The sequence below is a fragment of the Rhododendron vialii genome, chromosome 1a (assembly GCF_030253575.1).
Source record: "Rhododendron vialii isolate Sample 1 chromosome 1a, ASM3025357v1".
Classification (NCBI taxonomy): Eukaryota; Viridiplantae; Streptophyta; class Magnoliopsida; order Ericales; family Ericaceae; genus Rhododendron; species Rhododendron vialii.
In genome coordinates, this window is record NC_080557.1 from 32962449 (window position 1) to 32985559 (window position 23111).

The 23111-nt window shown below is 36.8% G+C and overlaps 1 long non-coding RNA gene across 1 annotated transcript; it reads left to right on the plus strand.

Annotated features, from left to right (window-relative positions):
- The first annotated feature begins 11420 nt into the window (after positions 1 to 11420).
- LOC131333165 (uncharacterized) lies at positions 11421 to 14660 on the plus strand. The gene is made up of 2 exons (XR_009201740.1): positions 11421 to 11799; positions 11900 to 14660. It is a non-coding gene; the product is annotated as an uncharacterized LOC131333165 (long non-coding RNA).
- The last annotated feature ends 8451 nt before the right edge of the window (positions 14661 to 23111 follow it).

Sequence of the window (23111 nt, forward strand, 5' to 3'; positions counted from 1 at the left end):
TTTTAAATTTTTGAACTCCATGTTTAAAGTTTAAACTTCATGTGTATCAAAACTAAAGTAAAACCTGCTTTTGTTTTTCTTTCATTTTCTTGTATTTCTGCAATCCTACTAATTAATCAGGAATTGGGTTTAATGTCACATGGTGTCTCTTTTTTTTTTTTTTTTTTATGGCGTAAAAACCACCTTATGGTAGGGCCACATTGGACCCACATATGCAATGTAAACCTAGGGGAAACTAGTCCAGCAACGTATCGCCATGGGTCCCCACTTAGAACCTGATTGTTCAAGGCCGACCCAAGACATTTGGGTGTCCAAAGCGTATTTTAAGAATAGTGTCATAAACGTTTGACAATTTTTACAGAAAAAAAAAAAACATTCACAATACAAGAAAGCCAAAACTATAATTTAAATCCCCTTGATTAATACATGTATATATATTTCAAAATTTGAAATTTCTCTTCAAAACAATTTTAATTCTAATTCCAATACTTGCTGCCCACGTATTGCTTTCACACTCAACCACTCTGTGAGCAAGTGGAACAGGTAGAGTATAGGGCTTTATAGGTGAACACTTTGTCAATTGAGCCTTTGCTCTGTCAGTATGGGACAAACAAGTTGCAAAACAAAGCCTCCCACCTATTACCTATAGTCTTACATCGCTAGTTGAAGGAAACAATGAAGGCAGAGAATCTTGTATAAGTAGAAAGTCCTACTGCCTCAGTACCAATACTTTAGAGACTGAGCCTTGCTTCTGAAACTTAGACCGGGCCTTTCCTAAAAAAAATCCTACCCAACTCAGATGCCAAAAAAAATTGGGTTGAGCATTTTAGAGATGTCAAGGCCCGAACCTTGTAAGCCTTGTGCCTGGGCCGACACTACGAGTGTTTCCAAGGGATATCAAACCTTGCCATGTTGCAGAACCCAGGGATGGGTTGGCATCTATTCTTATGTTCTCGAGATGATTTATATGCTCTGTACGATTAATTGAAAACAGTACTAGCTAGTACAAAAACCAAATCCTTTTCCATACGAATTTTTTTAATTAGTTCTTGTGGGATTTCAAGCGCGGGAAATCTAATCTAGGATTTTCCCCTAATTATAATTCTCCACGTCAAAAATTCACACGTATGCCACGAGTTTTTTCTTTATTTTCTTGGGAGTATTTTGAAACAATTAATAAGTAAGAGGAAAAAAAAAAGGCGAGGAGAGGAAAGCTGCAACTAGGAGTAAGCACACATGCGAACAATTAAGTGCCTAGTAATTAATCACACGGTGACATACACTAGCTAGTTGTATCGTGACGTACGGTCTCTTATTTTGGGTCCTCATCTCATGGGAGAGAGATGCTTCAGTTGTGTTTGTCATTTTACAATTGAATCCACATAATAAGTGTTTTTTTGCCTCTTTGATGCATGAAACAATATATATATATATATATATATATATATATATATATATATATATATATATATATATATTTTTTTTTTTTTTTTATGTAGTCTCAACAATTTGTAGTGGGAACTACACGAATGTTTGTGATGAAAAGAGTTGGACCACCACGTGGCAATGCGCTTGAGGCATTGATTGAATAATTTTTCCCCAATTCCCTTAGGCCCCGTTTGAAAACCATGTTAGCACTTGGGATTGGATTATGAATCCCATAGGACTACTAATACTGTGTTTGATAACTCAAAATGAGTTGGGATTATTAGTCCTAGAGCATCCACAGTGGAATAACCAAAAGTCAATAATCAAAAGTTGTCATATCATCTTTTGATTATGTATTTAAGGAATTGTTAAGGTTAGCAATATAGAAGTCCACAATGGTATAATCAAATTTGAATAGCCAAAACTGACAGCATCACCTTTTTAATTTATAAAAGTCTAAAAATTGTGAATATAGAAAACAATTTTTTAAAAATAATTTTCAAACTAATAAAAATAGGTTATTATAAAAAGAGAAAATAGTTTTTTGAAAACTTTGATTTAAAAAAAATTTCAGGAAAAAGTTTAAAAAAAAACAGTTTTGGAATAAAAAAATAGTTTTTGAATTTTTTTTTAAAAGAGCAGTTTTTGAAAAAATAAACAAATTAACTGTTTTTGCAAAAAAAAAAAAAAAGTTTTGGGAAAAACAGTTTTAATAAAAAAATATTTTTTGAAAAAAAAAACAGTTTTTGCAAAAAAAATAGAAACTGTTTTTAAAAGTTTTTTTCATAGAAATATGTTAAAAATGAAAGAGAGAGAAGGTTTTTGCGTTATGATGGTGTACTTAATTGAGAAAATGTGGGGATAACCAAATTTGATTATTGGCAAAAAGTTACTAGTTTTGATTATCCAATGGTAAAAATTATTTGATGAGTTGCTAAGAGGTTGTTAAGTTTGATTATTCCATTGTGAACTCTTTTTTGAGTAAATGTTGCTAACCTTAACAATATTTTGATTATACCACTATAGATGCTCTTAGGACTAGCAATGTGGGTATTAGGGGGTATTGACCTTGTTTCTCCCACTTGGTATTAACAATCCAATCCCCTCATTGCCAATGCACAAATACGAAAATAGTCTTCACCAATCTCATCTCCTTACCAATCATATCCCATGTAAAGGGCAAAAATGAAAATGTATACTATCAATCCAATCATATCCCATGTGAAACAAACATGATATTAATAATCTCATCATCTAATCTTATCTCAAACAAATATACTTATCACCAATCACATCTCCTTACCAATCCATTCTTATTACCAATCTCAATCATAATCTCATCTCCTTACGAATTCCAACCATCTATCACTATTATCAAACGGGGCCTTAAAATGTCTCTCCCCCTGCCTACACACACACACACACACACTCTCTCTCTCTCTCTCTCTCTCTCTCTCTCTCTCTCTCTCTCTCTCCAAATTTTTAAAAATTAAAAGAAAACCAAAAATCTAGAAAATTGGGATTGGGGTTTGGATGCTTTTAAAAACAAAACACATTTGCTTAGTTGATCGATTGATTTTTTTTTTTGTCAATCGATAGAAGAGATCATTTTACATCAGATATGAAATACAGAGTAGAAACAAAAGAAAGAAAGAAAAGTCCTCTAAGGGAAAAACTTCAACACGCAGACGGGGAAGACTCAAACTCCTGACTTCCTAATGAGATACAAGAATCCTGGTCAACTGAACTAGTCTCAGTTGGTTAGTTAATCGATTGATTGATACCTTTCATCTGTCTTCCTTGCTACACTTTCAAAGCATAGTTAAGGGGTGTTCTGGATTGTGAAAAAATAATTTTTTGAAAAAAAAGTAATTTCAAGTTCAAAAATTATGTGTTTACGCAAATATTTTTTCTACCAATATGGATCTTATTTGATAGATCTCATTGAGATCTTTTATACGGTGGAAAAAAATTAAAAAATTATTTTTTATTTTCATTATATTTGAGTTTGATAATTGAAAAAAAAAAAAACCTTTTACAAAAGAAAGCTAAATTGGATTAGATTAATACTTTTTTCATCTGTACCGTTGAAGTCTTTAGAGCTTATGGCCGGCCCAAAGATTTTTAGTGCTCAAGATCTAATAAAAAAAATGTGCCCTTACTTTAGTTAGTTAGTTCTAATGAACTGATTGCCATCGATTTACCTTGGCGTGTACCACTGTTCTTCGAGTTTTGTGGTGTGCGTTGATCTTCTTCTCTTGATTTCGCCGAGATCGTAAAGTTTTTTGGGAGAAACGATTTTGGAGAGGTGTTATTCGTTGGTTTGAGGGAAATGATTTTGGGAATTTAATGGGTTGGGAACTTGGGCTAATGGGATGGTGAGTTAAGCTAACTCATTACCTCTAATTTGGCATTTTTTTCATTTTGTTGAGCTTAAAAAGAGTTCTACTCAAATTCAAATAGTGAAAATATTAGAGTGCCCTTAAAAATTAAAATTTTTGAGATGCTCAAGGCCTAGGCCTCTTGGGCCTTGAAGTTGGGCCGACCATGCGCAAGAGGATAGAGTCGCAAGACAAATCCAACAGTTGGCTAGTGGTTTATATATCACACAGGACAGACTAATTGAGTAAGTCAGTACCATTAGATAGATTTCGAATCCGAAGCCTTACACCTCTAGTTGAATGACTTCAGATTCACAAAATCTAGATAAAAGAAGAAGAAGAAGAAGAAGAAGAAAGCAAGCAGTTACACACCATAATTGAAAATAAGAAAATACAGAAACGACTCAAGGCACTTTAAAAATGTTTAATTAAATAAACCAGCTGAAGGCATAATAAAGATTTCTTTTCTTTTTTTTGTGATTTCAGATGTAGATAGATGTATGTATTAGTATGTACATGGCCCTTCTAATAAGGGCGTCTTTAGACTAATAAGTTGCAGACTTTACCTTTTCCAATCGAATTTCGATAATCTGAGTCGTTCAATGTGTGCGGAACGTGATTTTAAGAGTACCCGCGAGAAAAATCAGCAAAAAAAAAAAAAGATCGGGAAGGACTTGATTCGAGCAGTTTTTTTAAAACTGTTCAATGAAAACTACTCGGATGAAGCCCTTCACAGTAATTTTTATTTATTTTTTGTTGATTTCTCACTGAAACCCTTAAAATCACATTTTGATCACATTGAGCAGCTCGGATTATTAAAATTTGATTGGCAAAGACAAAGTCCGCAACTTGCTGAATAAGGGCGCCCTTAGTAGAAGGGCCTTGTTGGTATGTATATGTAATGAGGATATATAGAGAGAGGGAAATTGGGGTTTTGGATATGAAATAGACCAAGGCAAAATTGGGGTTTCTGTGGGTAACGACCCTGATTTTCGGTAAAAAAAATTTTGTTAAAATATTTAAATTTTATTTTAATTACTTGGATTTCTTTAAAAATTCCGTTTTTGTTTCTAATAATCCGTTATAATTAGATTTGAGATTTATTAAATTATATCTTTTCGTCCCGGAGAATTTAGTCATTTTCTAAAGACAAGTGTGCTTATAAAAGCACTTGTATATTTTTTAAATAAAATCTTTAAATTTCATTTTCTTGACTAGAAATCCTATATGGCAAGTAGAATTAGTTTTCAACCGGTTAGTTGGAGAAACTAAACTACCTAGTTCCTTTCTCTTTCATCCTTTGGTTAATAACCGCTAGGGAAACTTGTAACCGTTGGATAATAGAGTTTTAATGGCCAATAAAGTTTTGATATGACAAGTCAAAAAAAGAATCTTGAGTCATGTCATGTCAACCTTATTTTTTCTTTACCCTTTGGTCCATAATTGTTAGGAGAGATATTACCCATTGGATAATAGTAACTAGTCTACTAATATATATATATATATATATGTGTGTGTGTGTGTGTGTGTGTGTGTGTGTGACAAGACTAGTCACATGAGAATCTTGTACCATGGGAATCTTGTACCTTGCTTCCAAGAAATCAACCTTGTCATTTCAACATTTCATGTCAACCTTACTTTTTCTTTACCTATTAGGTAACAAATGTTAGGGGAATTATTATTCATTGATTAATAGAGATTAGACTTACCAAGTGTATATACATATATATATACAATTTGATAAGACAAGTCATGCCTAGGGTTATAGCCTTAAGCCTATTTATTCTAGAGTCACTTTCCTAGATTCTTTAAGTATATATATAACCATATATGTAGTCATATATATATTCATTGAACGAGAGAGAGAGAGAGAGAGAGAGAGAGAGAGAGAGAGAGAGGGTGGAGTATGTGCATGTGTTTATACACTTGTACAAGCTACCTCTTTAGCCCTATTTTAGCCTTAAGTCCAATTAACTAGACAACTCATTCTAGTCAATTTCTAGCATAGAATCCTAGCCCTAATCATCCTAGATTTGATTCCAAAATAGCATTTAATCATCCTAGAAATTGATTACAACCTAGACCTATGAATGACTAAACATAGAAGGCTATGCCTTAGCCTAATCAAACCCTACCCTAGACTTGTAAGACTTGCCAACCTAGACTATGATCACCTAGATTTACCTAGAAAGCCTAAGATCCTACTTGATTTTATAGCCTTATGCCTAAAGATTGGATTTGACAAGTCATGGAAGGCTTTCAATCATGATTTGCCCTTTTAACCATTGAACAATATTTGCTAGGGAAAATTTTATTCATGGGGTAATAGAAGTTAGTTTGGCTATAAATAGCACCCCATCTTTGCCATTCAACTCGCACCTTCACCCATTCAACTTCTCTCTCTAGAATCCTTGTGTTCTTACTTTGTTTTCCTAATTCTTCCTTGTTCTTGAGTTATTCCTAAGTTCTTCAAGAAACTCATCCTAGCTGCCACTAAACCGCCACTCAACCACCATTCGATCCATAAAGTTTAAGTAGTTTAGTCAAGATCTAGTTTCGAGAGAAACCTTTCTATTTCGAAGCTACCGGAGGCCAACCGTAGAAAGTTACTCCGCCTGACGTACACATTCTCTCCGTAGTCGCCACTACCGCCAAGAAGAAAGGTAAGGTCTCATATACGCTATCTCTAAGTATATGTAGAGTCTCTTTGTCCACCAACTCCAAGTATAACGTATAACTGTATGTTGGAAGTATAAGTAGATTCTCCGTATATAAGGTTATCTATTGCTGAAAATGTTGAAATGCATGATAGTTAATAGCTTATTTTCGCTAATGGAAGTATGAACATGTTGGAATAATCGACTTTTACCCTAATAAACACATGTGTTGTTTTGAATTTCCCACAAAGGAAGAAAGAACGGTTATACAAAAGATAAGACTTTATCGTTAATAGAAGTATTCATATTTTGATCTTTAGATGATTATGAGCATGTGTTATGAATTGTTTGCATTACTTGTCTTGTTGTAAAGCATAAGTGATTTTCACTCCAAAGGTGTCTGTACATGTGGCATTATGCTTTAGGTGGTGATTTGAGCATGATTCGTAATATAGAGTTGGATGATCTTGCTAGTTTAGTTTCAAGATTACAATGAATGATTTATGATTACGTATGTGAAAAGTCCTATTGTGGAGTCGTTGCATGAAAATGAGACATGCACAGAAATCGAGAAAGTAGAAATATGGCACCTAGGGTGTGTTAATGGCAATGTATGTTTTGAAACCACAATATGGGCGGATGTGGTAGCCCATTATGTGTAAGAAAACCCGCAATGTGGCCGGACTTGGTAGCCATTGTGTGGATTTGTGGAAACCGCAACGTGGCTGGACTTGATGGCCCGTTGTGTGAATGAAAACTCTCAATGTGGCCGGACTTGGTAGCCCATTGCGTGGATTGTGAAAACCATAATGTGGTCGGACTTGGTAGCCCATTGTGAAGACTGCCAATGGGGCTGGACGTGGTAGTCTCATTGGTAATATGGCTTGGTTATCCGCGGAGAGGAGACAATGCAAAGTTTTGCATGCCAATAGAAAACCGGCGCGGCGGAACCATTGTGAGGATACTCGGGAGACTAGCGCGGCGAAACCGAGGTTGAGTGTGTTAAAAATGATTTTGGAAATGTTGATATGATTATGAAATGTGGAAAATGGTGACACGGTCTACGAGGAGTCACGTAGGAGAAACTCAAAAAATCATGGACACCAACGTTAGTTTGAATAGTGAATGTGGATGTGTCATTGTTAACTGTTTTGTCGCATATGTATGAACTATGTAGAAATCATTGAATTTATGATCGTTTGTTCGTAAGTTAAGGGTTAGTGAGTATGTGTTATTCTATTGAGCTCTCGTAGCTCTCGTAGCTCACGGTATTACCTTTGGTGATACCGACATATTATATTAGTGGCGACGCCGGTATAATGTGTCAGATCTTATAGATGAACATGATGAACTCTACACCTTGGAAGCTTTTGGAGCTGAAGAGCTGGCTAGGATGGAGGAGCAGGCGGAGCTGTAGTTAGGAACCCTAGTTTTCCCTCCCTTTTGTAATGAAAGTACTTGTATGGAGGTTATGATGTAATAATGAGCCAGACTCTATTTAGATATTCAATAAAATTGTCTATTTAACGTTTTCAAAATTCGGGGCGTTACATTGTGTGTGTAGTATTTTGGAATAATACTTGAAATTATGCGGAAGCGTTCAATCTACTCCTAGAGAGGGGTGAATAGGAGTTTTGATAAATAAATAAAAAAACCAATTTTCAAATTAAAAAATAATTATATAGATAAACGGGTTGATTATCTCGATTAATCCAAACCAAAAATAAAGTACTGCAGTAGAATAAAAATTGTAATAAGAAACGCACGATTTACGTGGAAAAACTTAGGGTCCTAAATAACCCTAAGCCAAAACCACGGCCTAACACTACTGATTTATTCTATTAATCAAAAAGAAGTACAGATTGCGAAATAGTAAAAACCTTACCCAAGCCTTGCCCTATTCTCGCCAATCTCCGATACTCCTAGAGCTTGTTCAAGATCCAATAGATGCACCACGGACTTCACGTCCAATTTCTGAATTCAACCGGTTCTAAATCAATCTCCAAAAGATTCGGCACAGCAGCAAACGGCACTAAAAATCACGAACAATGAATGATATGATGTGAAACATGATCTAAACAACCAAAAAACGTTTGAAGAATTCTAGATGCAAGAACGTAATAAAAACAAGAGGTTGCTGCTGAATCAAAAATAAACTCTTCTCGGTGGTAAAGGAACATGGGCTACCAAACTTTTAATCTCTGTTTTCCCCCTGAGGAAAAAAAAAACAAAACAAAACCCGTGTAGCCCTTTCTTCCCTTTTTATAAGTAAAAAACTCTCGCCTCCACCAAAAACAGAAAAAAGTCGTGCAACCCTTTGTTTCTTTGTTATATATATCCATCCTCCTAAATAATAAGAACCGGATTGGGGGATGCCAAATTTTTGTCCAATTTTTTCAATTGTGTCCCTCAATTTTTAGAGGCATAGTGTAGCTGACTGGGTACAATGGTAATTTTCGCGTCTGGCTGTGATTGTGGACACCTGGCGTGATCCGGCTGTTTCGCGGGATACGTGATGCGTTTTGGCCGTTGATTTGGGTGCTGCCATTCTTCTTTTTATTTTGGGGAAATTATAGTTACCCCCCTCGAACTAACCCTCGCATACACTTACCCCCTTCTACCTTTTATTTTTGGCACTTAACCCCCTCAAACTAACTAAAATTCAAACGGTCATAACTTTAAACGGTCATAACTTCTTCGTCCAAAATCGAAAATATGCAAATTATATATCTATTTCGAGGTCTTGAAGTCAGCTTTCTAATGACACTAAAATCACATCACGATTCAAAGCACACAGAAAGTTATGATCAAAAGAGTAAGGGCTGGTAGACAGAAAGACCGTTTTGATCATAACTTTATGTGTGCTTTGAATTGTGATGTGATTTTAGTGTCATTAGAAAGCTGACTTCAAGACCTCGAAATCGATATATAATTTACATATTTTCGATTTTGGACGAAGAAGTTATAAGTTATAACCGTTTGAAGTTATGACCGTTTGAATTTCAGTTAGTTTGAGGGGGTTAAGTGCTAAAAATAAAAGTTAGAGGGGGTAAGTGTATGCGAGGGTTAGTTCGAGGGGGGTAACTATAATTTCCCCTTTTATTTTACGCCAGTGACTGGTTCTCTTCTCGATTCTTCTGCGCTCCTTCCATTCACACGGTCTCCCACACGGTTCTGTTTCAAGGGGTATCCTTCATTCCATTCCTCTGCATCAATCTTTCTCTCTCCCTTAGTTTTGTGCCCTGTTTAGCCGAATGGATAGCCTGGATCACGAAGTTTGGTTCCTTATGTTGCTTATCTCCACAGCACCATTGTTATGCTCATTTATGCAGATGAAATTCATCAAACAAAGCACCGGTACGTCTAATCTCCGTATGCTTGTCGTTATATCTTCCTTTTTTACGCTCCCGTTTTCCTCATTAGTTCAGATCTGTTGTTGCAATCGGACCCAAAATCCTATCGTTTGTTTTGCGATCCAACCCAGAGAAATCTCGTAGAGCAGCTGGTACGGAAAAGATCAAGTACCAGTTACAGGCAAGTTTTCGAGCCGATTAGTGTTCAATCTCATCGAGTAGCAAGTAATGGGACCGAAGATCTGGTTTTTTTCCCTCTCGACTGGACCTTCTTCTGTGCGTTTGGTGGGAAAAGCTAACTGTTCCGATCTGGGTTTTTTTTTCCTCCCAAACTAGTTTTTGGGAGGTTTGGTTTTGGGTGTTAGGTAGGTTTTGGTGGTTGTTGGTTTTGGGTTAGATGCCTTTAATTGATCCAAGTAAGCCAGATGTAACTCTATGTGTGCAGAACAAAAGCCTGCAGTAGCTTCAACCTGTCACTTATTTTACTCCTTTTCACCTGAAACGCATATGTAGCAAAAGAAATGTTATATTGGCATGAGTTCCCTAAAGGGGACACCCCTGCGAATGGGAGAGAGGAAAGATACCTAAATCCTAGCCAGGTATAACACTATCTCCTCTCTTAATCATCAGATTGAAAAGCCCTCTCTCTCTCTCTCTCTCTCTCTCTCTCTCTCTCTCTCTCCATCATCTGTTTCTGTGACCGAAGATCTGGTTGTTTTGGTAGTTGTATGGGGGGTTTGGTTATGGTTGTTAGATGCGAGGAAGTACCAAAATTTAAATATGCATAACAAAATCAAGTTGTTCTTTGCCCTTTATTGTGGCTTAGCTATATGTCTCTCCTTATCGTGTTTTCTCTAAGTTCGCGTTTACATAATTTGCTTTGGTTTCCTCCATAAAGGAAAATTAAATTTATTATTAGTAGGGAACATACACATATAATACTAATTGAATCTAAAAAAATTTAGAATTCTTTTGTAACTGATTTTGTGTTCGATATGTTCATGCCAGAATGGTCATACATGCACCGTTTGTTCGGTGGGATTTAGCTAGGGATGATTTTGATGTATACACAAATGGGGGGCATTTATTATTTAGAAACTGCTCTAGGTGAAAGAGTAGTTTCTGTTGCTGTCATTTCTGACGAGAGGAATCACATGATCTATAGACATTTTTATAGTTTCCTTCAAGACTATCGCGTTATTTTGCCTTTGGGTGCTGCATTCGAATGGAATTTCAGATGTCAGTTGGCTACATCGTTAGATGGCATTGTGTATCATTCATTCCTATGGTATAGTGAAGAAGGCACAGCTACAAGTTAATTTACTGCATTTAGATGGCGCTTAGATACACATTGTGTTCATTTTAGAGTTTGTGCTTCGAAATTGTATTTCAGGTATATTTTTTTAGCAATGCTGCTTTGTCGAATGTTATTTATATAAGTTTGTGTATAGGTATAGGCAATTGTTCACATTTAAGCTATGTCAATCCTGTTGGTATTGCTCAGGTTTGTTCTATTGTTATTTTAATTATATCTTTTCCATTTAAATATTCTTCCAAAGATTGGGTACAGAGCCATAACCTACATATTATCTGCAGAGGTTATGTTCTTTATTGTTAGAGGTTTCCTTATCTTATTTTATTTGTCTTGTATGGCAGGACTGGTGATACAAAAGAATCGCCATTTCCCTATCCTTTCTTGTTCTTAGGAGAATGTGTCAGAGCTCTCCCGACGAAAAGGAAAAAGCTTTCTTTCCGCCCCTGCTTTCTTATCATTGAAAGGCACGACAGCTTCGGCAATACTTTCTTGCTAATGCTCCAAGTACGTGGAGTTTACTTACGCATGGACATAGCGCTTGGCCAGTTGATTTTAGAAAGATTTTAGAAAATCTGCACACTTTCTGTTTGCCTTCAGCCATTTCAGACCTGCAGAGTGTACTCAAATTTGGTCATTTGTATCTTCCTACTCTACAGTTGCGCTCGGTATGTAGCTCTCCAGTTTTGATCATATTTATGGGTTTGCAACAGATATTTATTGTGATTAATTATTGCATTAGTTAAAGTTATGTTTGCTTTTCTGTAGGAGTTTGAGCTTCGTCTCAAACAAACCTTTTGCATATTCATCTTGAGGAAATGGTCATCAAAATAGCTGATCGTACTTGGAACATGCTGGTAAATGGCTAACACCTTGATGTCGAAATACTTAATTATTTCTTGATTACTCTTTATCTAGATTCCTTTATTGCCTCTTGATTGTCATGTTACCCAGCATAGAATTCCGGGTGGTTGTTTTCCATGCAGATGACGACATTGAGAAAATCTATCGTTGGTTTTGATGTTAGTGTCCCGTGTGTAGGGTTTTTACTCTTGCATTAGTAACAATGTCTTGACAGAAGCCACGAAACTTTTTAAGCCATGCAAGTTATGTATAACTTTTGTATGTTTGCTCCTAGAATCATTGCTTTGATCTGCGATTGCAAAAATACTTTTGTTCATGTATGTATTTGTAATATATTAGAGTGACATGATCTATGTATGTGTCCTAGCCCATTCCGCATGGTTCTCTATGAAAGTGATGTTAGGACTTCAAAGTTTTCTGTAATTTGTTCATATTAACTAGATTTGTCAATATTTCTATTCAAATGTTCTCCCTCTTATAAAAAACCAAAAAAAATGCGTGTGGAGGTTCCTTATAGCCTATGTATAGAACATAAATTTTAAATTGTAAGACAAAAAGGCGAAAAACTAATGTCTTTTTTAAGGGGAAAAAAACAAGTTAGATATGGTACAAATTGCTGAGCTCTGCTAAATCCAGTTGTCACCATATTCTATTTGTTTGTTCAATGATTCAATGTAGGTAACTCCTGATTACAACATGTCGTATAAGACCAAAAACTAAAAAATGCACAACCCCAAAAAAAGAGTACGAACAAGATGCAAGTGTTTTGATTAAGATGATAAGATGCAAGTATGCAACCTTGGCTTACTACAATATTTGCACCATAATGGAACTTACACAGGACTGACATCTTAATGTTGACTGTTTACTATCAGGATGTCTATTTCTATGCTATAGACACCAGGCACTACTTGCTGCTAAGAAACCACTTCAATTTGGAGAGCTTTTGACACGTGGACTCGCGCCGGTGCTCTCACTTTAATTTGAGTTTCTAGGATTTTATTCTAAAGTTTCCACTCTACCCTTTCTGGAGCAGGGAACAGCCTATGTGATTGAACTATGGTGGTGAATGTGATTAAGTAGCATCACAAAATCACTGTTCTGATATCTCCTTGCTTTTGTGGTGTAACTACTTATTTTTTTACACTCTTTTTTTATTTTGTCCTTTGATTCAATTGCTTAATAGAGTGCAGGTGGTGGTGGGAATCCACTTTTAAGAGAACAAGCTGCGGAGGAATCAAATGAAGCGATTGTTGCTTCCCTTAGAGGCTCCGATCGTGTGTTCATAAGAGCAGGTATGAGTGGGGGTACAGGCTCTGGTTCTGCTCCAGTTGTGGCCCAGATTTCAAGAGAAGCAAGTTACTTAACCTTGACTGTTGGTGTGTTCAGCTTTGAAGGATGTAAAAGACGATCTATATAGTGTTGAAGGTAGAAAAAATGCACAGCATCGAAGTCCATAGTTTTCAGCCGTTGATAGTTCTACTTGGACCTATGTGCAAAGCGCTGAGCATAATGGTGAACTGATAGAAAGAACTGGACAATCTGACTGTGGGGTAATTTTCTTTCATAATAGGAGTAAAAGATTATTCACTTTTAATCTGTTTTGTTCCTAAATATATTGAGCTTCACCATTGTTTCTTGTCTTGTTCCTTCATACATGAAATTGGTGAGTGCGTAGCCGGGCTTCAGCCATTTCATGTGCTACTTTGGGAGAAGTATGTTTGTTTTGGTCAACACGATAATAGCACTCTATTAGAAAATACATATTAGTGAAGGTGAGAGGTATGGGCTCCCTAGGCCAAACATAAATCCCAAAAGAGGCTCCCTTTTTTAAAAATAGACCCCGAAAAGAGGTCCCTTGGATAGATGGAAGTATTAATTTTGAAAGATGGGTGCGTCGAAAATCATGTTGGGTCAGTTAAGTAATGATACTAAATTGTTAATGAATCTTTGTTGTAAAGACAGGTGAAGATATTCATTTTGCATGTCATATTAAGGATTGATAATTGTATTGTCTTACTCATGAACAGAGCACATGAAAATGGATTCTTTTGGAGCCGTAGACACATCAATGCTTCTCAGTTTTGAGTTGTTGGAACCGATGCTTTATCATGTGGACTGTTGTGATAGTAGTAAAAATAACTTGTGTGATAGTTGGATTTGAACTTCGAAGAGAAATGGAGTCAGCAAACTGGTAAAATAACTTGTGTGATAGTTGGATTTGAACTTCGAAGAGAAATGGAGTCAGCAAACTGGTTGTTTGTCAAGTTCCGTTGACAAACAAGAAGTTTACATTCAAATAAGTTTGCTCTCCCCCGAACTCCTTGACCAGCTTGCTCAACCCAAGAAATGCAGCATCACCCTCAAAGCTTACATGAACACCTACGCTGGAATTTCCCAGTGCAAGTTCAATGTGCATTCGATGTCCGCCATACCACTGCACTGCTGTAGTGCTGTCTATGGCTACTCCAAGCTGTACTCATGTTATGCTCCTTGCCATATGTAAATAGACTATGCACTGTGTTGTCCATATGTAGATCAAATAATGCTTTTGATACTTTGATCAATCTATCTAATATATCTACATGTGTAGATCAACCAATGCTTTTCGTACTGTCAGCAATCTATGTAATATATCTCCCGGCCTATTTCCATGCTCTACCTATTTCCAAGCTCTTCTATTACTTCCGGCTCTAAAATTACAAATAAAACATATCTAGCCTATACCAAAACTTGTTCCCTTCAACGGGCATGCATTCAAGCTGTGCACGAAAGTGCACCTAGTAAGCAAATAATAAAACTCTTCTTTGGGGTAACAGATCCCTATGGTGTCAACCCCTTTTATACTTCAATTTTTCCTTCAAACCAAAGTCTTCTAATGACACATAAATGGAAAGCAAATTTTCGGCCTTTCCAAATAAAATTGATTAAGGATACATATATATGGAAAATTAATTTTCCGAGAGATTTATCGGAAAGGGAAACGAGCAGAAATAAAATTTCAAATCTCGGAAATACTATGCATGATGTGCTGTGAAATGCTTTTACCTCTCACGCAATTGCAGCGGTCAACTTGGCTCAGATAATGGGACGAGCATCGAGCGAGCAACTACCCCATAAGAACCTACCCTTTACAATCAAACGGAGTCGACATAACAAAGACACCAAATGAGGTTTTGGATAACCCCGAAAAGTGCCAAAATATCTAACAATAATAGTTAATACAGTAAAAAGGGTATAAAACAAATATAAAGGATAGTTAGATTTTGGCTGCTGATTTTGCCACTCTCTTTTTTGTCAACGCCACTACCCTGCAAGTGTATTTTTGGTTTTTGTTAACGTCACTCCCCTGCAAGTATATTTTTTCTTTCCCTGCGCCAAAATAAGTACAGTAATTAGTCAATAACTAACAAAATATAGGAAAATGATTTTGTCACTCTTTCTTTTTATTAACGTCAGTCCTCTGCAAGTGTATTTTTTGTGCGTACCCTTGTTGTACGTGCTTTGTTTCCCTTACTTGTATATTTGCACCAGGAGATTGGAACTAGCCCTCTGATCAAAAAAAAAAGATTGGAACTAGCCCACGAAACCCAACGACCGACCACATGCCACAGGCCCACAGTACAGAAGAAACCCATTAAACTTTAATACGTGCGCTTTGTAGCTGGAACAACACACAAATACTTACACACACTCATAATAGGAGTGGCCCCCCACATACGCTGCGCACTCCTATTATGAGTGTGTGTGTATGTCTACGTATTTGTGGTAGCATTGTTGTTAAACAAGTGCCTCTGACAGTTGGATCAAATAGATTATGGGATCGATTTTACTTTTTGGATTTGAATTGTATCGGATTGAATTAGCTTGATTGAATATTGATAGGTACATGATCGAATATTGATAGGTACAAAATTAGGTTGAAAAATAATAATTCAAAACTTAAAATTTTTTCTTTGTATTTTACAAATATGCTTTGATCATGTACTAGTCTACCTATCGATGTTTGATCAAGGTAATTGTTTGCGTGGATGACTTACTCAACGAGCTCTACAAAATGAATGATTTCGATCGTTGTTTTGGTCCCTGAAGAGACCCACAACAGCCCAAAACTGGACTGAACTGGACATTAAAAAAATTGGATTCAACCTCAGCCCTCATGTCCCGGGCCACCGAATAATCACTCATAATCTAAATGGACTTGTAAATGAGCAACTTGAGTTATTGAGAAATGATGATAGGAAAAAAAATTACTGACAAAGGAAATGGATCCTCTCCCGTTGTAGTCATGGAAGAGTTTTTGAACAAATTTCAACCATTTATTACAGTAAAATGGATAGTCCAAAGTGGACTGTTCCTTGCCGTCCAAAACTACGACTGGGAAGAGCCGGATCCATTGACAAATGAGCACTTGAATCGTTGACGGGGCCCAATCATTGATTTCCGATTCCCAAATGAGCTAGTCAAATGCATCAGAGGACCTGGACAAACTATTTTCCTTTTTCTTTACACTTCTTGACACTTCTCCATTTCATCTGCCGAAGGGACCCCATCGAAAAAGGGGAAAAAACTAGATTTGTTCTGACTTTAACAGGGATCTCCGCAAGCAGACTGTAAAATTAACTTTCTCAAATTAGTCAAGTTATACGTAAATTTGTCCAAACACTTGAGTTATAAATAAAGGGCAAAGACAGGGAGGAGTGACAGGTAATAAGGGATTAAAAAACAGACTTGGCCAACCCGGTGATGTCCTTGAATTGAAATATATCCAATTTGAAAGCACATGCACGGTGCTACCGTGCGGAACTCCCCTTTTCCGATCGAATTGCGACGATCCGAGCTGCTCAAAGTGATCAGAACGTGATTTTAAGGGTACCCGCGAAAAATCAGCAAAAAAAATGATCGGGAAGGGCTTGTGATCCGAGCAGTTTTTTACTGAACCGTTCAATAAAAAACTATTCGGATCAAGCCATTTTTGATCATTTTTTTTGCTGATTTCTTTAGGGGTACCCTTAAAATCACGTTCTGATCACTTTGAGCGGCTCGGATCGTCGCAATTCGATCTGAAAAGAGAAGTCTTGCATAGTAGCACCTTGCGGAATTCCTCATTAGATCCGGACTGTAGACATACATTCATAATGCATAAATTCATATATATATATATATATATATATAGTACATTAAAAGAATGTATATTTCAAGATTAGGTTTTTGACTTCTAATTGATGGCTATAAATTATTGGTAGGATGACTAGAGAACTAGTCCAAATAATTTTACTAGCTAATTTAAGAGATTGGAAAAAAAATCGAAATGGTCCCTGTAATTAAATGTTTGTGTCAATTTGGTCCCTGCAGTTTTAATTGACTCGATTTACACTCTGTACTTTTCATTTTGTTCCAACTTGATCTAATTACTAACTGCCGTTAGCCTTTTTAACGCCAAATGCGAATGGGTTCCTTTTCTTGGGTTAAAACAGTATTTTTTTCATTCCCCTCTTGCCCTAATATACCTCTAAACCAAAATACAGCTCATTCTTCCATTCCTAATGTTAATCACTGGTACTAAGTTTGGATTTCGGATTTTGATAATGAGCAAAATTTGGTTATAGTTTTCTACAAAAAAAAGTTGCCCTCCAATTCAGCATTTTCATGATCAGCCATAAGAAAACATAATCACTGGTATAAATACTAAGATGCTTTATTTTTCTGCATACCTATTCTTTTGAACTTAACTTAAATCTGAAAATTGTCCTTATTTGATTTTTTTTGCATTTGTTAGTTTGCGCCAAACTTTTGAGGGTTATTAATTTGCATTGATGAGAGGAATCGAAAAAGTAAATTTTTTTTATTTTACCCAAGTATTTTGAGAAATAATCATTTTTTAGCCCAAAAAAAATGACATTTTGATGCTAAAAAGTAGTTATTTCTCAAAATACTTAGGTAAAAAGTAAAAAAAAAATATTTTCCGATTCCTCTCGTCGAGACGAATCAATAACCCATAAAAATTTGGGGTAAAACTAACAAATGCGAAAACAATTCAAATAATGTAGAGACCCATAAAAAAAATTATTATTCAAAATATTTATTAATTGGCTAATTAAGAGAATATAGTTTATTTGGTGGCTATTTGAAATAGAGATTGAAGTGAGCAAATTAAAACTTGAGGGAGTGGGTGTGTGAATAAATGATATAGGAGTATATATAGGGTGAGTGTGTGTGTAGGAGATTATATATCTCCCATCGTCTCTTTCTCTCTACCGTCCCTCTCTCCACCGAAAAATCTCTCTATCTCTCTCTCTCTCTCTCTCTCTCTCTCTCTCTCTCTCTCTCTCAAAACTCCACTCCATCTCACAAAAATCTCAAGGATTCATCTTTATTTCATCTCTAGAACGCAACCTCGGGCTCGTATTGCGTTGGGTGAGGCTCAGAGAGGAGTTCTTGGTCGATTCCGGAGTTGGAAGGTCTAGGGCTCGCTTGGACTTCGATCAATCACTTGGGTCTCGTTCGAATCACTTGAGGTAGGAATTTCTTACTCTCTCTATGTGTTTATGGGTTGATTATGTACTTTGATTGTGCTTAAATCAATGGCAATTGATTATAATAATAAGTTAAGTACGTGGAAAAATTCAATGTGCAACTGAAGGTTTTGGCTGACTGAGAATTGTGAAGATGAGTATCCCATGTAATCAGCGGTGCTTTGTACGGTTCCATCGCTCTCTTTCTGCACTCTTTCAATTGATCTCATCATCTCTCTCGATAATCAATTATTCGGATTTTAAAAAACTCTTCTAGAGAAGAGTTGAGAAAAGTCTAACTTTTTCCTGAAAAAGTTCTTTAAAATCCAAACCGTCCAAAACACTTTCGGATGATGAGATGACAGTGGTAAAAAGTGGGTCGTGGGTGTAGACTTTCGAAGCCGAATAGCCGAGAGCAAACAACTCCAGTCCCTCTTCTCCATTGTCTTTTGAAGTTAGTTCTTCATTTCTTTTGTAATTTTAGTTCTTATAATCTTGTGTAGGGAATCGTCTTTCTCCTTTTATTTTTTTTACGTGTAGTGTAAGAAGCAGTGTACTCTTTAAGGTTGTAGATCTAAATTTCTTGTTTCAATTCCATTTTAAAATTATAAGTTTGTTAAATTCTTAGTTTAAATTCGTAAAGAGTAAAGATTGAGGTCCGGTTGTGAATTCTCGTAAATTACTCGGTTGTTTCTCACACCGAACTCGAATCTAAGATTAGGACCCGTTCCAGAACCGAAATAAGAACTTATTTTTTGTCTAATAAGAAGCCTTGTTCAGCAAAATAAGAAGGTTGGTACTTATTTTGGAAGAATTTATATAGGTACCGACTGGCCAGGGAGGGAAATCGTACCGACGGCCGCGCCAGGCCGTCTCCGGCCACCGGACGATCGATCCGAGCCGTCCAAAAACTCTAAAAAAAAACTGAGGGGGCTTACGCGGGAATCAACGGCATCCGAGGTGTGTAGGGTGCTTGATCCGAGCACCCCTTTTTCGTGTGAAATCATATACACGAAAAAGGGGTGCTCGGATCAAGCACTCTACGCACCTCGGATGCCGTTAATTCCCGCGAGGACACCTTCGATTTTTTTTTATAGAATTTTTGGACGGCTTGGATCGGCCGTCTGGTGGCCAGAGACGGCCCGGCGCGGCCGTCGATACGATTTCCCTCCGCCGGTGCCCATTCTCATAGCAACAGTTTTATTTTTTGTATAAGGCAACTTCAAGCTCAAAAATCATGTGTTTACGCAAATAATTTTCTTATCACTATGGATCTTGTTTGATAGATCTCATTGAGATCTTTAATACGGTGCAAAAAAATTTGAATTTTTTTTTTCATTTACATTATTTTTGAGTTTGAAAATGTGAAAGGAACTTTTTATTTGGATTTTGTGGAATGACCCTTCTTATTTTTGAATGAGAAGTTCCAAAATAAGTACTTATTTTTTAAGAAGGTTTCCGGAACGGAGTCTCTACTTGTGGATTCCTTTGAGATTGAAGGTATGAGGGTCTTTGGCCAGCTCTGTCGTATATTTCTTCTCGGTACATTCTAAGACCGATCTTTTGTAATCACCCAAATAATTAGTTACTATATTTATAGTCATTTTTAGCATTTCTTAAGTGAGTTCTTCATTAATGGAGGGGTAATCTTACAGGCTCGGCCTAGGGTAAATATCACTCTTGGCCTAAAGTTCAATATTTCTCACACTCGGGTATCAAAACTTGTTTGTGTATATTGATCTGAGTTTGTAGCAAATCGATTATAAAACTCGAGGTTGTTATGTTATTTATTATGTGTCAACAATCACCTTGGCACACATAATGTTTAAATCGATGTCACCTTGAGGGTTTAACAAACTTTCAATCAAATCGGGATCAGGCCAAACACCATTAGAGTTCAAATTAGTTGTATGTATTTGTGCGGTTGAAGTTCTCCTTAAATCGATTTGAAACTCAAAAGTATTAAGTCTTTGATTATGCGTAGACAATCAACTCTAGCACGCATACTACTTGGGTCAATGTCTTTTTGAGGGTTCAACCAACTCCTTAGAGAAGTTTGATCGCACCAAACATAATCTTTCGATCGGGTACACAAATTACATGTGGGACTTGATTGTGTAAATTCGCAAGAATATTAGATTGCTTAGGCTATAAGTGACATAGTTGGACTTAGCCTGAATTCATTAACACTACTAAATTAATTTCCATTGAAATTTTATCTTCTCATATTTTTGTACTCAATAATTTCCGAAATATTTATTCATCTCGGAAAGAAAATTTTAAATTTTAAAAACCACAAACTTAAAGAATGGACCAAGAATAAAAGTAATGCAAAACATAGGAGACTGTTGAAATTATTCTTATCTTTATAAGTACTTTCTTCAAATTTGATTCACATTCTTATTCTATGAAATTTGTATATGTAAATACTTTTTTGCAAATATTAAGTTAATTTTGCCCGATAAAATTACATTTTTCATGGATTAGCAATTTTCAAAAGTAAATGGGAAATCAAATTCTCAATTTAAATCACCAAATATTGACCATTCTCTATATCGATCATACTCATTTTCTTTTTATTATGGACAACTCAACTAATCTTTGGGAACTTAATCCCACAATACTTTTTAAGTTCTCAAATTACTCAATCCCACGGTACTTTTTAAGAAGTTCTCAAATTACTTAATCCAGCGGCTAGGTTTTCGTCCTAGGGGTGGGGGCTACCCCATCCCCTCCTCCACCCCCCACCTCTCTCCCCCTCCTCACCTTTTCTGCTTCTTCCCCCCTTCCTCCCATTGTTTCCTTTCTCGTTCTCCCTCCTCCGTCTGTTTTTCTTGTTTTCTGTTTTCTAGATCTGGTGGTCGGGCTGTTATGACGATTCCCTGTTCTGGTGTTCGACGTTTTCTGGTTCAGGCGGGAGCAGGTAGGCGGCTTGCGGTGGTCTGACGAGGTTGGGCCCCCTGTCTGTTTCCTTGTCTCATGTTTCTTGTTCTGGTGGTTGAGCCTTTTGTGGCGGCTCCCTATCTGCAGTTCAGTGTCTCTGGGTCAGACCGGAGCTGCATAGGCGGCTAGTGGTGGTTCAGTGGGCGGCGGTCAACGGTGTGGCTTAATAAGGTGAAGGTGAGGTAGGGTTAGGACTTGTTTTTTTTCCCGATTTTTTTTTTCTTCTTCTACCGGCTGTTTGGGTCTCCCAAATCTAGTGTGGTTGAGGTGGTGGACAAATAATTCGGCACTTATTGAGGAATGGTCCGTTGATGGTAGTTTGATGGTGGTATGTTGGTATTTGTTTGGGGCTGATGGTGGTTCGGTGGTGGTCCAGTGATGTTGGTTTGGCAGCGCAATAGTTCGGCTGGAAGAAGGCTGGTCTACAGTCGCTGTGGGCACAATGGCACGTTTGAATCGCGGACGGTGTGTTTGGAGCTCGCTATGTCAGCGGGGGCTTGCCTCAGAGTCTCTCCACTGCTCTGGTTCGGGTGTTTCGGCTCTCATCCATATCTGGCCAGTGGCCCTTGTGGATTAGTCCATGAGAGCAGTTAGCTTGTAGTTAATATTATTGTTGTTTGCGTTCAGATTTTAGTGGTGTTTAGTTTTTAGGGTTTGAGCTATGGATCTTTTAGATCCTCTGCCATCTAGACCTAGATTGGTTCTTATGTACCGACGATTTCGCCGAGCCTGCTTCGGCAGTAGGTGTTTGAGATCAAAGTTTACGTAGTTTTGGTTCTTTCCTGCATCTTTTCTAGAATCTGTATTGCCCGATAAGCTTATGACATTTTCAAAAAAAAAACACTCAAATAAGAATCTAATTCATACTTTCTCAATTAAGTCCTCCCATCGATTTTATTTTCATGTTGAACCGGTTTCTTATAATTGTTCTGTGCTTTTTGTGGTCTATAATCTCCTGATTGATCTTTTTGTGAAAACTTTTATTTTTCTTTTCAATTCATTTTTCATTATTATTATGTTGCGCTCTTGTCAATCCAATCTCTACTACCTCCGCTCCACAATGACAGTCACACTTTCTCTCGCTTACCTCTTTTCAAATCAAAAAATTAACTACTTCCGTGCATAATTTTTCAAATTTTTTCGCACCGTATTAAAGATCTCAATTAGTACTTTAATTTGGTGCAAAAAAATTTTAAAAATTATACAGGAATGTAGTTGATTTTTTTATTTGAAAAATAACACGATTTTTCATAGTGAACTCTCAATATGAAACGGATGGAGTATTTGCTTGATTAGTATTTCTTCTAGAGATGGCAATCGGGGCATTCGGGGCGGATATAGGGATTTCCGTACCCGATCCCCGAAACCGAAAGCCTCCCCAAATCCGCCCCGATACCCGAACGGGGAGAAGAGGAATTCACTGTAACCGAACCAAACGGGGTTCGGGTAATCCCCAAACCGAATGGGTAACCGAACACACGAGAGAGAGAGAGAGAGCAAGAACCTAATTTATACAATGCGCAATTGATTTATACAATGGAGACATGATTGTTGCTCGATCGGAAATATGGAGGACTCCTAAATCAATTTGCACAGTGCACAACAAAGCCAAAACACAAAAAATCAACAAATCACATAAATATATAAGAAAAAAAAAC